The 9,855-nt window shown below is 56.5% G+C and overlaps 45 non-coding genes across 45 annotated transcripts; all 45 read right to left on the bottom strand.

Annotated features, from left to right (window-relative positions):
• Positions 1–86: 86 nt before the first annotated feature.
• On the bottom strand, positions 87–205 carry LOC141120027 (5S ribosomal RNA). The gene has a single exon (XR_012239360.1). It is a non-coding gene; the product is annotated as a 5S ribosomal RNA (ribosomal RNA).
• Positions 206–304: 99 nt separating this feature from the next.
• LOC141118780 (5S ribosomal RNA) lies at positions 305–423 on the bottom strand. The gene has a single exon (XR_012238140.1). It is a non-coding gene; the product is annotated as a 5S ribosomal RNA (ribosomal RNA).
• A 98-nt stretch (positions 424–521) lies between these two features.
• On the bottom strand, positions 522–640 carry LOC141120294 (5S ribosomal RNA). Its single transcript, XR_012239618.1, has one exon. It is a non-coding gene; the product is annotated as a 5S ribosomal RNA (ribosomal RNA).
• A 99-nt stretch (positions 641–739) lies between these two features.
• LOC141118779 (5S ribosomal RNA) lies at positions 740–858 on the bottom strand. Its single transcript, XR_012238139.1, has one exon. It is a non-coding gene; the product is annotated as a 5S ribosomal RNA (ribosomal RNA).
• Positions 859–958: 100 nt separating this feature from the next.
• Positions 959–1,077, bottom strand: LOC141118778 (5S ribosomal RNA). The gene has a single exon (XR_012238138.1). It is a non-coding gene; the product is annotated as a 5S ribosomal RNA (ribosomal RNA).
• Positions 1,078–1,177: 100 nt separating this feature from the next.
• Positions 1,178–1,296, bottom strand: LOC141118777 (5S ribosomal RNA). Its single transcript, XR_012238137.1, has one exon. It is a non-coding gene; the product is annotated as a 5S ribosomal RNA (ribosomal RNA).
• Positions 1,297–1,396: 100 nt separating this feature from the next.
• Positions 1,397–1,515, bottom strand: LOC141118776 (5S ribosomal RNA). The gene has a single exon (XR_012238136.1). It is a non-coding gene; the product is annotated as a 5S ribosomal RNA (ribosomal RNA).
• Positions 1,516–1,613: 98 nt separating this feature from the next.
• Positions 1,614–1,732, bottom strand: LOC141120195 (5S ribosomal RNA). Its single transcript, XR_012239521.1, has one exon. It is a non-coding gene; the product is annotated as a 5S ribosomal RNA (ribosomal RNA).
• Positions 1,733–1,830: 98 nt separating this feature from the next.
• On the bottom strand, positions 1,831–1,949 carry LOC141118775 (5S ribosomal RNA). The gene has a single exon (XR_012238135.1). It is a non-coding gene; the product is annotated as a 5S ribosomal RNA (ribosomal RNA).
• Positions 1,950–2,048: 99 nt separating this feature from the next.
• On the bottom strand, positions 2,049–2,167 carry LOC141118774 (5S ribosomal RNA). The gene has a single exon (XR_012238134.1). It is a non-coding gene; the product is annotated as a 5S ribosomal RNA (ribosomal RNA).
• Positions 2,168–2,267: 100 nt separating this feature from the next.
• On the bottom strand, positions 2,268–2,386 carry LOC141118773 (5S ribosomal RNA). The gene has a single exon (XR_012238133.1). It is a non-coding gene; the product is annotated as a 5S ribosomal RNA (ribosomal RNA).
• A 100-nt stretch (positions 2,387–2,486) lies between these two features.
• LOC141118772 (5S ribosomal RNA) lies at positions 2,487–2,605 on the bottom strand. Its single transcript, XR_012238132.1, has one exon. It is a non-coding gene; the product is annotated as a 5S ribosomal RNA (ribosomal RNA).
• Positions 2,606–2,704: 99 nt separating this feature from the next.
• On the bottom strand, positions 2,705–2,823 carry LOC141118770 (5S ribosomal RNA). Its single transcript, XR_012238130.1, has one exon. It is a non-coding gene; the product is annotated as a 5S ribosomal RNA (ribosomal RNA).
• Positions 2,824–2,921: 98 nt separating this feature from the next.
• Positions 2,922–3,040, bottom strand: LOC141118769 (5S ribosomal RNA). Its single transcript, XR_012238129.1, has one exon. It is a non-coding gene; the product is annotated as a 5S ribosomal RNA (ribosomal RNA).
• A 99-nt stretch (positions 3,041–3,139) lies between these two features.
• LOC141118768 (5S ribosomal RNA) lies at positions 3,140–3,258 on the bottom strand. The gene has a single exon (XR_012238128.1). It is a non-coding gene; the product is annotated as a 5S ribosomal RNA (ribosomal RNA).
• Positions 3,259–3,358: 100 nt separating this feature from the next.
• LOC141118767 (5S ribosomal RNA) lies at positions 3,359–3,477 on the bottom strand. The gene has a single exon (XR_012238127.1). It is a non-coding gene; the product is annotated as a 5S ribosomal RNA (ribosomal RNA).
• Positions 3,478–3,577: 100 nt separating this feature from the next.
• On the bottom strand, positions 3,578–3,696 carry LOC141118766 (5S ribosomal RNA). Its single transcript, XR_012238126.1, has one exon. It is a non-coding gene; the product is annotated as a 5S ribosomal RNA (ribosomal RNA).
• A 100-nt stretch (positions 3,697–3,796) lies between these two features.
• LOC141118764 (5S ribosomal RNA) lies at positions 3,797–3,915 on the bottom strand. Its single transcript, XR_012238125.1, has one exon. It is a non-coding gene; the product is annotated as a 5S ribosomal RNA (ribosomal RNA).
• A 98-nt stretch (positions 3,916–4,013) lies between these two features.
• LOC141118763 (5S ribosomal RNA) lies at positions 4,014–4,132 on the bottom strand. The gene has a single exon (XR_012238124.1). It is a non-coding gene; the product is annotated as a 5S ribosomal RNA (ribosomal RNA).
• Positions 4,133–4,231: 99 nt separating this feature from the next.
• On the bottom strand, positions 4,232–4,350 carry LOC141118762 (5S ribosomal RNA). Its single transcript, XR_012238123.1, has one exon. It is a non-coding gene; the product is annotated as a 5S ribosomal RNA (ribosomal RNA).
• A 98-nt stretch (positions 4,351–4,448) lies between these two features.
• On the bottom strand, positions 4,449–4,567 carry LOC141118761 (5S ribosomal RNA). Its single transcript, XR_012238122.1, has one exon. It is a non-coding gene; the product is annotated as a 5S ribosomal RNA (ribosomal RNA).
• A 99-nt stretch (positions 4,568–4,666) lies between these two features.
• Positions 4,667–4,785, bottom strand: LOC141118760 (5S ribosomal RNA). Its single transcript, XR_012238121.1, has one exon. It is a non-coding gene; the product is annotated as a 5S ribosomal RNA (ribosomal RNA).
• Positions 4,786–4,885: 100 nt separating this feature from the next.
• LOC141120457 (5S ribosomal RNA) lies at positions 4,886–5,004 on the bottom strand. Its single transcript, XR_012239777.1, has one exon. It is a non-coding gene; the product is annotated as a 5S ribosomal RNA (ribosomal RNA).
• A 100-nt stretch (positions 5,005–5,104) lies between these two features.
• LOC141118758 (5S ribosomal RNA) lies at positions 5,105–5,223 on the bottom strand. Its single transcript, XR_012238119.1, has one exon. It is a non-coding gene; the product is annotated as a 5S ribosomal RNA (ribosomal RNA).
• Positions 5,224–5,322: 99 nt separating this feature from the next.
• Positions 5,323–5,441, bottom strand: LOC141118757 (5S ribosomal RNA). The gene has a single exon (XR_012238118.1). It is a non-coding gene; the product is annotated as a 5S ribosomal RNA (ribosomal RNA).
• A 100-nt stretch (positions 5,442–5,541) lies between these two features.
• LOC141118756 (5S ribosomal RNA) lies at positions 5,542–5,660 on the bottom strand. Its single transcript, XR_012238117.1, has one exon. It is a non-coding gene; the product is annotated as a 5S ribosomal RNA (ribosomal RNA).
• Positions 5,661–5,760: 100 nt separating this feature from the next.
• On the bottom strand, positions 5,761–5,879 carry LOC141118755 (5S ribosomal RNA). The gene has a single exon (XR_012238116.1). It is a non-coding gene; the product is annotated as a 5S ribosomal RNA (ribosomal RNA).
• A 100-nt stretch (positions 5,880–5,979) lies between these two features.
• LOC141118754 (5S ribosomal RNA) lies at positions 5,980–6,098 on the bottom strand. The gene has a single exon (XR_012238115.1). It is a non-coding gene; the product is annotated as a 5S ribosomal RNA (ribosomal RNA).
• A 98-nt stretch (positions 6,099–6,196) lies between these two features.
• Positions 6,197–6,315, bottom strand: LOC141120194 (5S ribosomal RNA). The gene has a single exon (XR_012239520.1). It is a non-coding gene; the product is annotated as a 5S ribosomal RNA (ribosomal RNA).
• A 98-nt stretch (positions 6,316–6,413) lies between these two features.
• Positions 6,414–6,532, bottom strand: LOC141118753 (5S ribosomal RNA). Its single transcript, XR_012238114.1, has one exon. It is a non-coding gene; the product is annotated as a 5S ribosomal RNA (ribosomal RNA).
• A 99-nt stretch (positions 6,533–6,631) lies between these two features.
• On the bottom strand, positions 6,632–6,750 carry LOC141118752 (5S ribosomal RNA). The gene has a single exon (XR_012238113.1). It is a non-coding gene; the product is annotated as a 5S ribosomal RNA (ribosomal RNA).
• A 100-nt stretch (positions 6,751–6,850) lies between these two features.
• Positions 6,851–6,969, bottom strand: LOC141118751 (5S ribosomal RNA). The gene has a single exon (XR_012238112.1). It is a non-coding gene; the product is annotated as a 5S ribosomal RNA (ribosomal RNA).
• A 100-nt stretch (positions 6,970–7,069) lies between these two features.
• On the bottom strand, positions 7,070–7,188 carry LOC141118750 (5S ribosomal RNA). The gene has a single exon (XR_012238111.1). It is a non-coding gene; the product is annotated as a 5S ribosomal RNA (ribosomal RNA).
• A 99-nt stretch (positions 7,189–7,287) lies between these two features.
• On the bottom strand, positions 7,288–7,406 carry LOC141118749 (5S ribosomal RNA). The gene has a single exon (XR_012238110.1). It is a non-coding gene; the product is annotated as a 5S ribosomal RNA (ribosomal RNA).
• A 98-nt stretch (positions 7,407–7,504) lies between these two features.
• LOC141118747 (5S ribosomal RNA) lies at positions 7,505–7,623 on the bottom strand. Its single transcript, XR_012238108.1, has one exon. It is a non-coding gene; the product is annotated as a 5S ribosomal RNA (ribosomal RNA).
• A 99-nt stretch (positions 7,624–7,722) lies between these two features.
• Positions 7,723–7,841, bottom strand: LOC141118746 (5S ribosomal RNA). Its single transcript, XR_012238107.1, has one exon. It is a non-coding gene; the product is annotated as a 5S ribosomal RNA (ribosomal RNA).
• Positions 7,842–7,941: 100 nt separating this feature from the next.
• On the bottom strand, positions 7,942–8,060 carry LOC141118745 (5S ribosomal RNA). The gene has a single exon (XR_012238106.1). It is a non-coding gene; the product is annotated as a 5S ribosomal RNA (ribosomal RNA).
• A 100-nt stretch (positions 8,061–8,160) lies between these two features.
• Positions 8,161–8,279, bottom strand: LOC141118744 (5S ribosomal RNA). Its single transcript, XR_012238105.1, has one exon. It is a non-coding gene; the product is annotated as a 5S ribosomal RNA (ribosomal RNA).
• A 100-nt stretch (positions 8,280–8,379) lies between these two features.
• Positions 8,380–8,498, bottom strand: LOC141118743 (5S ribosomal RNA). The gene has a single exon (XR_012238104.1). It is a non-coding gene; the product is annotated as a 5S ribosomal RNA (ribosomal RNA).
• A 98-nt stretch (positions 8,499–8,596) lies between these two features.
• LOC141120146 (5S ribosomal RNA) lies at positions 8,597–8,715 on the bottom strand. The gene has a single exon (XR_012239473.1). It is a non-coding gene; the product is annotated as a 5S ribosomal RNA (ribosomal RNA).
• Positions 8,716–8,814: 99 nt separating this feature from the next.
• On the bottom strand, positions 8,815–8,933 carry LOC141118742 (5S ribosomal RNA). The gene has a single exon (XR_012238103.1). It is a non-coding gene; the product is annotated as a 5S ribosomal RNA (ribosomal RNA).
• Positions 8,934–9,031: 98 nt separating this feature from the next.
• LOC141118741 (5S ribosomal RNA) lies at positions 9,032–9,150 on the bottom strand. The gene has a single exon (XR_012238102.1). It is a non-coding gene; the product is annotated as a 5S ribosomal RNA (ribosomal RNA).
• A 99-nt stretch (positions 9,151–9,249) lies between these two features.
• Positions 9,250–9,368, bottom strand: LOC141118740 (5S ribosomal RNA). The gene has a single exon (XR_012238101.1). It is a non-coding gene; the product is annotated as a 5S ribosomal RNA (ribosomal RNA).
• A 100-nt stretch (positions 9,369–9,468) lies between these two features.
• Positions 9,469–9,587, bottom strand: LOC141120456 (5S ribosomal RNA). The gene has a single exon (XR_012239776.1). It is a non-coding gene; the product is annotated as a 5S ribosomal RNA (ribosomal RNA).
• Positions 9,588–9,687: 100 nt separating this feature from the next.
• On the bottom strand, positions 9,688–9,806 carry LOC141118738 (5S ribosomal RNA). Its single transcript, XR_012238100.1, has one exon. It is a non-coding gene; the product is annotated as a 5S ribosomal RNA (ribosomal RNA).
• Between the last annotated feature and the right edge of the window lie 49 nt (positions 9,807–9,855).

The raw sequence follows: 9,855 nt of genomic DNA, 5'->3' as shown, positions 1-9,855 counted from the left end.
CACGCTCAACCCTCTTGACTTTGGCGGCACCAAGGTGGGAAACGAGGAAAAAAACAGGGCAAGTCCAGAACTCCAAGAAAAAAAGAAGCCTACGGCACCTGGTATTCCCAGGCGGTCTCCCATCCAGGTACTAACCAGGCCCGACCCTGCTTAGCCTCCGAGATCAGACGAGATCGGGCGCTTTAAGGGTGATGTGGCCGTAGGCGATCTCTAACGGCACGCTCAACCCTCTTGACCTTGGCGGCGCCAAGATGGGAAACGAGGAAAAAAAACAGGGCAAGTCCAGAAATCCAAGAAAAAAAGAAGCCTACGGCACCTGGTATTCCCAGGCGGTCTCCCATCCAGGTACTAACCAGGCCCGACCCTGCTTAGCCTCCGAGATCAGACGAGATCGGGCGCTTTCAGGGTGATGTGGCCGTAGGCGATCTCTTACGGCACGCTCAACCCTCTTGACTTTGGCGGCACCAAGATGGGAAACGAGGAAAAAAACAGGGCAAGTCCAGAACTCCAAGAAAAAAAGAAGCCTATGGCACCTGGTATTCCCAGGCGGTCTCCCATCCAGGTACTAACCAGGCCCGACCCTGCTTAGCCTCCGAGATCAGACGAGATCGGGCGCTTTCAGGGTGATGTGGCCGTAGGCGATCTTTTACGGCACGCTCAACCCTCTTGACTTTGGCGGCGCCAAGATGGGAAACGAGGAAAAAAAACAGGGCAAGTCCAGAAATCCAAGAAAAAAAGAAGCCTACGGCACCTGGTATTCCCAGGCGGTCTCCCATCCAGGTACTAACCAGGCCCGACCCTGCTTAGCCTCCGAGATCAGACGAGATCGGGCGCTTTCAGGGTGATGTGGCCGTAGGCGATCTCTAACGGCACGCTCAACCCTCTTGACCTTGGCGGCGCCAAGATGGGAAACGAGGAAAAAAAACAGGGCAAGTCCAGAACGCCCCCCAAAAAAAGAAGCCTACGGCACCTGGTATTCCCAGGCGGTCTCCCATCCAGGTACTAACCAGGCCCGACCCTGCTTAGCCTCCGAGATCAGACGAGATCGGGCGCTTTCAGGGTGATGTGGCCGTAGGCGATCTCTAACGGCACGCTCAACCCTCTTGACCTTGGCGGCGCCAAGATGGGAAACGAGGAAAAAAAACAGGGCAAGTCCAGAACTCCCCCAAAAAAAAGAAGCCTACGGCACCTGGTATTCCCAGGCGGTCTCCCATCCAGGTACTAACCAGGCCCGACCCTGCTTAGCCTCCGAGATCAGACGAGATCGGGCGCTTTCAGGGTGATGTGGCCGTAGGCGATCTCTAACGGCACGCTCAACCCTCTTGACCTTGGCGGCGCCAAGATGGGAAACGAGGAAAAAAAACAGGGCAAGTCCAGAACGCCCCCCAAAAAAAGAAGCCTACGGCACCTGGTATTCCCAGGCGGTCTCCCATCCAGGTACTAACCAGGCCCGACCCTGCTTAGCCTCCGAGATCAGACGAGATCGGGCGCTTTCAGGGTGATGTGGCCGTAGGCGATCTCTTACGGCACGCTCAACCCTCTTGACTTTGGCGGCACCAAGATGGGAAACGAGGAAAAAAACAGGGCAAGTCCAGAACTCCAAGAAAAAAAGAAGCCTACGGCACCTGGTATTCCCAGGCGGTCTCCCATCCAGGTACTAACCAGGCCCGACCCTGCTTAGCCTCCGAGATCAGACGAGATCGGGCGCTTTCAGGGTGATGTAGCCATAGGCGATCTCTTACGGCACGCTCAACCCTCTTGACTTTGGCGGCACCAAGATGGGAAACGAGGAAAAAAACAGGGCAAGTCCAGAACTCCAAGAAAAAAAGAAGCCTACGGCACCTGGTATTCCCAGGCGGTCTCCCATCCAGGTACTAACCAGGCCCGACCCTGCTTAGCCTCCGAGATCAGACGAGATCGGGCGCTTTCAGGGTGATGTGGCCGTAGGCGATCTCTTACGGCACGCTCAACCCTCTTGACTTTGGCGGCGCCAAGATGGGAAACGAGGAAAAAAAACAGGGCAAGTCCAGAAATCCAAGAAAAAAAGAAGCCTACGGCACCTGGTATTCCCAGGCGGTCTCCCATCCAGGTACTAACCAGGCCCGACCCTGCTTAGCCTCCGAGATCAGACGAGATCGGGCGCTTTCAGGGTGATGTGGCCGTAGGCGATCTCTAACGGCACGCTCAACCCTCTTGACCTTGGCGGCGCCAAGATGGGAAACGAGGAAAAAAAACAGGGCAAGTCCAGAACGCCCCCCAAAAAAAGAAGCCTACGGCACCTGGTATTCCCAGGCGGTCTCCCATCCAGGTACTAACCAGGCCCGACCCTGCTTAGCCTCCGAGATCAGACGAGATCGGGCGCTTTCAGGGTGATGTGGCCGTAGGCGATCTCTAACGGCACGCTCAACCCTCTTGACCTTGGCGGCGCCAAGATGGGAAACGAGGAAAAAAAACAGGGCAAGTCCAGAACTCCCCCAAAAAAAAGAAGCCTACGGCACCTGGTATTCCCAGGCGGTCTCCCATCCAGGTACTAACCAGGCCCGACCCTGCTTAGCCTCCGAGATCAGACGAGATCGGGCGCTTTCAGGGTGATGTGGCCGTAGGCGATCTCTTACGGCACGCTCAACCCTCTTGACTTTGGCGGCGCCAAGATGGGAAACGAGGAAAAAAAACAGGGCAAGTCCAGAAATCCAAGAAAAAAAGAAGCCTACGGCACCTGGTATTCCCAGGCGGTCTCCCATCCAGGTACTAACCAGGCCCGACCCTGCTTAGCCTCCGAGATCAGACGAGATCGGGCGCTTTCAGGGTGATGTGGCCGTAGGCGATCTCTTACGGCACGCTCAACCCTCTTGACTTTGGCGGCACCAAGATGGGAAACGAGGAAAAAAACAGGGCAAGTCCAGAACTCCAAGAAAAAAAGAAGCCTACGGCACCTGGTATTCCCAGGCGGTCTCCCATCCAGGTACTAACCAGGCCCGACCCTGCTTAGCCTCCGAGATCAGACGAGATCGGGCGCTTTCAGGGTGATGTGGCCGTAGGCGATCTCTTACGGCACGCTCAACCCTCTTGACTTTGGCGGCGCCAAGATGGGAAACGAGGAAAAAAAACAGGGCAAGTCCAGAAATCCAAGAAAAAAAGAAGCCTACGGCACCTGGTATTCCCAGGCGGTCTCCCATCCAGGTACTAACCAGGCCCGACCCTGCTTAGCCTCCGAGATCAGACGAGATCGGGCGCTTTCAGGGTGATGTGGCCGTAGGCGATCTCTAACGGCACGCTCAACCCTCTTGACCTTGGCGGCGCCAAGATGGGAAACGAGGAAAAAAAACAGGGCAAGTCCAGAACGCCCCCCAAAAAAAGAAGCCTACGGCACCTGGTATTCCCAGGCGGTCTCCCATCCAGGTACTAACCAGGCCCGACCCTGCTTAGCCTCCGAGATCAGACGAGATCGGGCGCTTTCAGGGTGATGTGGCCGTAGGCGATCTCTAACGGCACGCTCAACCCTCTTGACCTTGGCGGCGCCAAGATGGGAAACGAGGAAAAAAAACAGGGCAAGTCCAGAACTCCCCCAAAAAAAAGAAGCCTACGGCACCTGGTATTCCCAGGCGGTCTCCCATCCAGGTACTAACCAGGCCCGACCCTGCTTAGCCTCCGAGATCAGACGAGATCGGGCGCTTTCAGGGTGATGTGGCCGTAGGCGATCTCTAACGGCACGCTCAACCCTCTTGACCTTGGCGGCGCCAAGATGGGAAACGAGGAAAAAAAACAGGGCAAGTCCAGAACGCCCCCCAAAAAAAGAAGCCTACGGCACCTGGTATTCCCAGGCGGTCTCCCATCCAGGTACTAACCAGGCCCGACCCTGCTTAGCCTCCGAGATCAGACGAGATCGGGCGCTTTCAGGGTGATGTGGCCGTAGGCGATCTCTTACGGCACGCTCAACCCTCTTGACTTTGGCGGCACCAAGATGGGAAACGAGGAAAAAAACAGGGCAAGTCCAGAACTCCAAGAAAAAGAGAAGCCTACGGCACCTGGTATTCCCAGGCGGTCTCCCATCCAGGTACTAACCAGGCCCGACCCTGCTTAGCCTCCGAGATCAGACGAGATCGGGCGCTTTCAGGGTGATGTGGCCGTAGGCGATCTCTTACGGCACGCTCAACCCTCTTGACTTTGGCGGCGCCAAGATGGGAAACGAGGAAAAAAAACAGGGCAAGTCCAGAAATCCAAGAAAAAAAGAAGCCTACGGCACCTGGTATTCCCAGGCGGTCTCCCATCCAGGTACTAACCAGGCCCGACCCTGCTTAGCCTCCGAGATCAGACGAGATCGGGCGCTTTCAGGGTGATGTGGCCGTAGGCGATCTCTTACGGCACGCTCAACCCTCTTGACTTTGGCGGCACCAAGATGGGAAACGAGGAAAAAAACAGGGCAAGTCCAGAACTCCAAGAAAAAAAGAAGCCTACGGCACCTGGTATTCCCAGGCGGTCTCCCATCCAGGTACTAACCAGGCCCGACCCTGCTTAGCCTCCGAGATCAGACGAGATCGGGCGCTTTCAGGGTGATGTGGCCGTAGGCGATCTCTTACGGCACGCTCAACCCTCTTGACTTTGGCGGCGCCAAGATGGGAAACGAGGAAAAAAAACAGGGCAAGTCCAGAAATCCAAGAAAAAAAGAAGCCTACGGCACCTGGTATTCCCAGGCGGTCTCCCATCCAGGTACTAACCAGGCCCGACCCTGCTTAGCCTCCGAGATCAGACGAGATCGGGCGCTTTCAGGGTGATGTGGCCGTAGGCGATCTCTAACGGCACGCTCAACCCTCTTGACCTTGGCGGCGCCAAGATGGGAAACGAGGAAAAAAAACAGGGCAAGTCCAGAACGCCCCCCAAAAAAAGAAGCCTACGGCACCTGGTATTCCCAGGCGGTCTCCCATCCAGGTACTAACCAGGCCCGACCCTGCTTAGCCTCCGAGATCAGACGAGATTGGGCGCTTTCAGGGTGATGTGGCCGTAGGCGATCTCTAACGGCACGCTCAACCCTCTTGACCTTGGCGGCGCCAAGATGGGAAACGAGGAAAAAAAACAGGGCAAGTCCAGAACTCCCCCAAAAAAAAGAAGCCTACGGCACCTGGTATTCCCAGGCGGTCTCCCATCCAGGTACTAACCAGGCCCGACCCTGCTTAGCCTCCGAGATCAGACGAGATCGGGCGCTTTCAGGGTGATGTGGCCGTAGGCGATCTCTTACGGCACGCTCAACCCTCTTGACTTTGGCGGCGCCAAGATGGGAAACGAGGAAAAAAAACAGGGCAAGTCCAGAAATCCAAGAAAAAAAGAAGCCTACGGCACCTGGTATTCCCAGGCGGTCTCCCATCCAGGTACTAACCAGGCCCGACCCTGCTTAGCCTCCGAGATCAGACGAGATCGGGCGCTTTCAGGGTGATGTGGCCGTAGGCGATCTCTAACGGCACGCTCAACCCTCTTGACCTTGGCGGCGCCAAGATGGGAAACGAGGAAAAAAAACAGGGCAAGTCCAGAACGCCCCCCAAAAAAAGAAGCCTACGGCACCTGGTATTCCCAGGCGGTCTCCCATCCAGGTACTAACCAGGCCCGACCCTGCTTAGCCTCCGAGATCAGACGAGATCGGGCGCTTTCAGGGTGATGTGGCCGTAGGCGATCTCTAACGGCACGCTCAACCCTCTTGACCTTGGCGGCGCCAAGATGGGAAACGAGGAAAAAAAACAGGGCAAGTCCAGAACTCCCCCAAAAAAAAGAAGCCTACGGCACCTGGTATTCCCAGGCGGTCTCCCATCCAGGTACTAACCAGGCCCGACCCTGCTTAGCCTCCGAGATCAGACGAGATCGGGCGCTTTCAGGGTGATGTGGCCGTAGGCGATCTCTAACGGCACGCTCAACCCTCTTGACCTTGGCGGCGCCAAGATGGGAAACGAGGAAAAAAAACAGGGCAAGTCCAGAACGCCCCCCAAAAAAAGAAGCCTACGGCACCTGGTATTCCCAGGCGGTCTCCCATCCAGGTACTAACCAGGCCCGACCCTGCTTAGCCTCCGAGATCAGACGAGATCGGGCGCTTTCAGGGTGATGTGGCCGTAGGCGATCTCTTACGGCACGCTCAACCCTCTTGACTTTGGCGGCACCAAGATGGGAAACGAGGAAAAAAACAGGGCAAGTCCAGAACTCCAAGAAAAAAAGAAGCCTACGGCACCTGGTATTCCCAGGCGGTCTCCCATCCAGGTACTAACCAGGCCCGACCCTGCTTAGCCTCCGAGATCAGACGAGATCGGGCGCTTTCAGGGTGATGTAGCCATAGGCGATCTCTTACGGCACGCTCAACCCTCTTGACTTTGGCGGCACCAAGATGGGAAACGAGGAAAAAAACAGGGCAAGTCCAGAACTCCAAGAAAAAAAGAAGCCTACGGCACCTGGTATTCCCAGGCGGTCTCCCATCCAGGTACTAACCAGGCCCGACCCTGCTTAGCCTCCGAGATCAGACGAGATCGGGCGCTTTCAGGGTGATGTGGCCGTAGGCGATCTCTTACGGCACGCTCAACCCTCTTGACTTTGGCGGCGCCAAGATGGGAAACGAGGAAAAAAAACAGGGCAAGTCCAGAAATCCAAGAAAAAAAGAAGCCTACGGCACCTGGTATTCCCAGGCGGTCTCCCATCCAGGTACTAACCAGGCCCGACCCTGCTTAGCCTCCGAGATCAGACGAGATCGGGCGCTTTCAGGGTGATGTGGCCGTAGGCGATCTCTAACGGCACGCTCAACCCTCTTGACCTTGGCGGCGCCAAGATGGGAAACGAGGAAAAAAAACAGGGCAAGTCCAGAACGCCCCCCAAAAAAAGAAGCCTACGGCACCTGGTATTCCCAGGCGGTCTCCCATCCAGGTACTAACCAGGCCCGACCCTGCTTAGCCTCCGAGATCAGACGAGATCGGGCGCTTTCAGGGTGATGTGGCCGTAGGCGATCTCTAACGGCACGCTCAACCCTCTTGACCTTGGCGGCGCCAAGATGGGAAACGAGGAAAAAAAACAGGGCAAGTCCAGAACTCCCCCAAAAAAAAGAAGCCTACGGCACCTGGTATTCCCAGGCGGTCTCCCATCCAGGTACTAACCAGGCCCGACCCTGCTTAGCCTCCGAGATCAGACGAGATCGGGCGCTTTCAGGGTGATGTGGCCGTAGGCGATCTCTTACGGCACGCTCAACCCTCTTGACTTTGGCGGCGCCAAGATGGGAAACGAGGAAAAAAAACAGGGCAAGTCCAGAAATCCAAGAAAAAAAGAAGCCTACGGCACCTGGTATTCCCAGGCGGTCTCCCATCCAGGTACTAACCAGGCCCGACCCTGCTTAGCCTCCGAGATCAGACGAGATCGGGCGCTTTCAGGGTGATGTGGCCGTAGGCGATCTCTTACGGCACGCTCAACCCTCTTGACTTTGGCGGCACCAAGATGGGAAACGAGGAAAAAAACAGGGCAAGTCCAGAACTCCAAGAAAAAAAGAAGCCTACGGCACCTGGTATTCCCAGGCGGTCTCCCATCCAGGTACTAACCAGGCCCGACCCTGCTTAGCCTCCGAGATCAGACGAGATCGGGCGCTTTCAGGGTGATGTGGCCGTAGGCGATCTCTTACGGCACGCTCAACCCTCTTGACTTTGGCGGCGCCAAGATGGGAAACGAGGAAAAAAAACAGGGCAAGTCCAGAAATCCAAGAAAAAAAGAAGCCTACGGCACCTGGTATTCCCAGGCGGTCTCCCATCCAGGTACTAACCAGGCCCGACCCTGCTTAGCCTCCGAGATCAGACGAGATCGGGCGCTTTCAGGGTGATGTGGCCGTAGGCGATCTCTAACGGCACGCTCAACCCTCTTGACCTTGGCGGCGCCAAGATGGGAAACGAGGAAAAAAAACAGGGCAAGTCCAGAACGCCCCCCAAAAAAAGAAGCCTACGGCACCTGGTATTCCCAGGCGGTCTCCCATCCAGGTACTAACCAGGCCCGACCCTGCTTAGCCTCCGAGATCAGACGAGATCGGGCGCTTTCAGGGTGATGTGGCCGTAGGCGATCTCTAACGGCACGCTCAACCCTCTTGACCTTGGCGGCGCCAAGATGGGAAACGAGGAAAAAAAACAGGGCAAGTCCAGAACTCCCCCAAAAAAAAGAAGCCTACGGCACCTGGTATTCCCAGGCGGTCTCCCATCCAGGTACTAACCAGGCCCGACCCTGCTTAGCCTCCGAGATCAGACGAGATCGGGCGCTTTCAGGGTGATGTGGCCGTAGGCGATCTCTAACGGCACGCTCAACCCTCTTGACCTTGGCGGCGCCAAGATGGGAAACGAGGAAAAAAAACAGGGCAAGTCCAGAACGCCCCCCAAAAAAAGAAGCCTACGGCACCTGGTATTCCCAGGCGGTCTCCCATCCAGGTACTAACCAGGCCCGACCCTGCTTAGCCTCCGAGATCAGACGAGATCGGGCGCTTTCAGGGTGATGTGGCCGTAGGCGATCTCTTACGGCACGCTCAACCCTCTTGACTTTGGCGGCACCAAGATGGGAAACGAGGAAAAAAACAGGGCAAGTCCAGAACTCCAAGAAAAAGAGAAGCCTACGGCACCTGGTATTCCCAGGCGGTCTCCCATCCAGGTACTAACCAGGCCCGACCCTGCTTAGCCTCCGAGATCAGACGAGATCGGGCGCTTTCAGGGTGATGTGGCCGTAGGTGATCTCTTACGGCACGCTCAACCCTCTTGACTTTGGCGGCGCCAAGATGGGAAACGAGGAAAAAAAACAGGGCAAGTCCAGAAATCCAAGAAAAAAAGAAGCCTACGGCACCTGGTATTCCCAGGCGGTCTCCCATCCAGGTACTAACCAGGCCCGACCCTGCTTAGCCTCCGAGATCAGACGAGATCGGGCGCTTTCAGGGTGATGTGGCCGTAGGCGATCTCTTACGGCACGCTCAACCCTCTTGACTTTGGCGGCACCAAGATGGGAAACGAGGAAAAAAACAGGGCAAGTCCAGAACTCCAAGAAAAAAAGAAGCCTACGGCACCTGGTATTCCCAGGCGGTCTCCCATCCAGGTACTAACCAGGCCCGACCCTGCTTAGCCTCCGAGATCAGACGAGATCGGGCGCTTTCAGGGTGATGTGGCCGTAGGCGATCTCTTACGGCACGCTCAACCCTCTTGACTTTGGCGGCGCCAAGATGGGAAACGAGGAAAAAAAACAGGGCAAGTCCAGAAATCCAAGAAAAAAAGAAGCCTACGGCACCTGGTATTCCCAGGCGGTCTCCCATCCAGGTACTAACCAGGCCCGACCCTGCTTAGCCTCCGAGATCAGACGAGATCGGGCGCTTTCAGGGTGATGTGGCCGTAGGCGATCTCTAACGGCACGCTCAACCCTCTTGACCTTGGCGGCGCCAAGATGGGAAACGAGGAAAAAAAACAGGGCAAGTCCAGAACGCCCCCCAAAAAAAGAAGCCTACGGCACCTGGTATTCCCAGGCGGTCTCCCATCCAGGTACTAACCAGGCCCGACCCTGCTTAGCCTCCGAGATCAGACGAGATTGGGCGCTTTCAGGGTGATGTGGCCGTAGGCGATCTCTAACGGCACGCTCAACCCTCTTGACCTTGGCGGCGCCAAGATGGGAAACGAGGAAAAAAAACAGGGCAAGTCCAGAACTCCCCCAAAAAAAAGAAGCCTACGGCACCTGGTATTCCCAGGCGGTCTCCCATCCAGGTACTAACCAGGCCCGACCCTGCTTAGCCTCCGAGATCAGACGAGATCGGGCGCTTTCAGGGTGATGTGGCCGTAGGCGATCTCTTACGGCACGCTCAACCCTCTTGACTTTGGCGGCGCCAAGATG

This window comes from Aquarana catesbeiana, linkage group LG13, assembly GCF_042186555.1.
Source record: "Aquarana catesbeiana isolate 2022-GZ linkage group LG13, ASM4218655v1, whole genome shotgun sequence".
In the NCBI taxonomy this organism is placed as follows: domain Eukaryota; kingdom Metazoa; phylum Chordata; class Amphibia; order Anura; family Ranidae; genus Aquarana; species Aquarana catesbeiana.
Note: the sequence above shows the minus strand (reverse complement) of the source record. Positions and strands in the feature narration are given on the sequence as shown.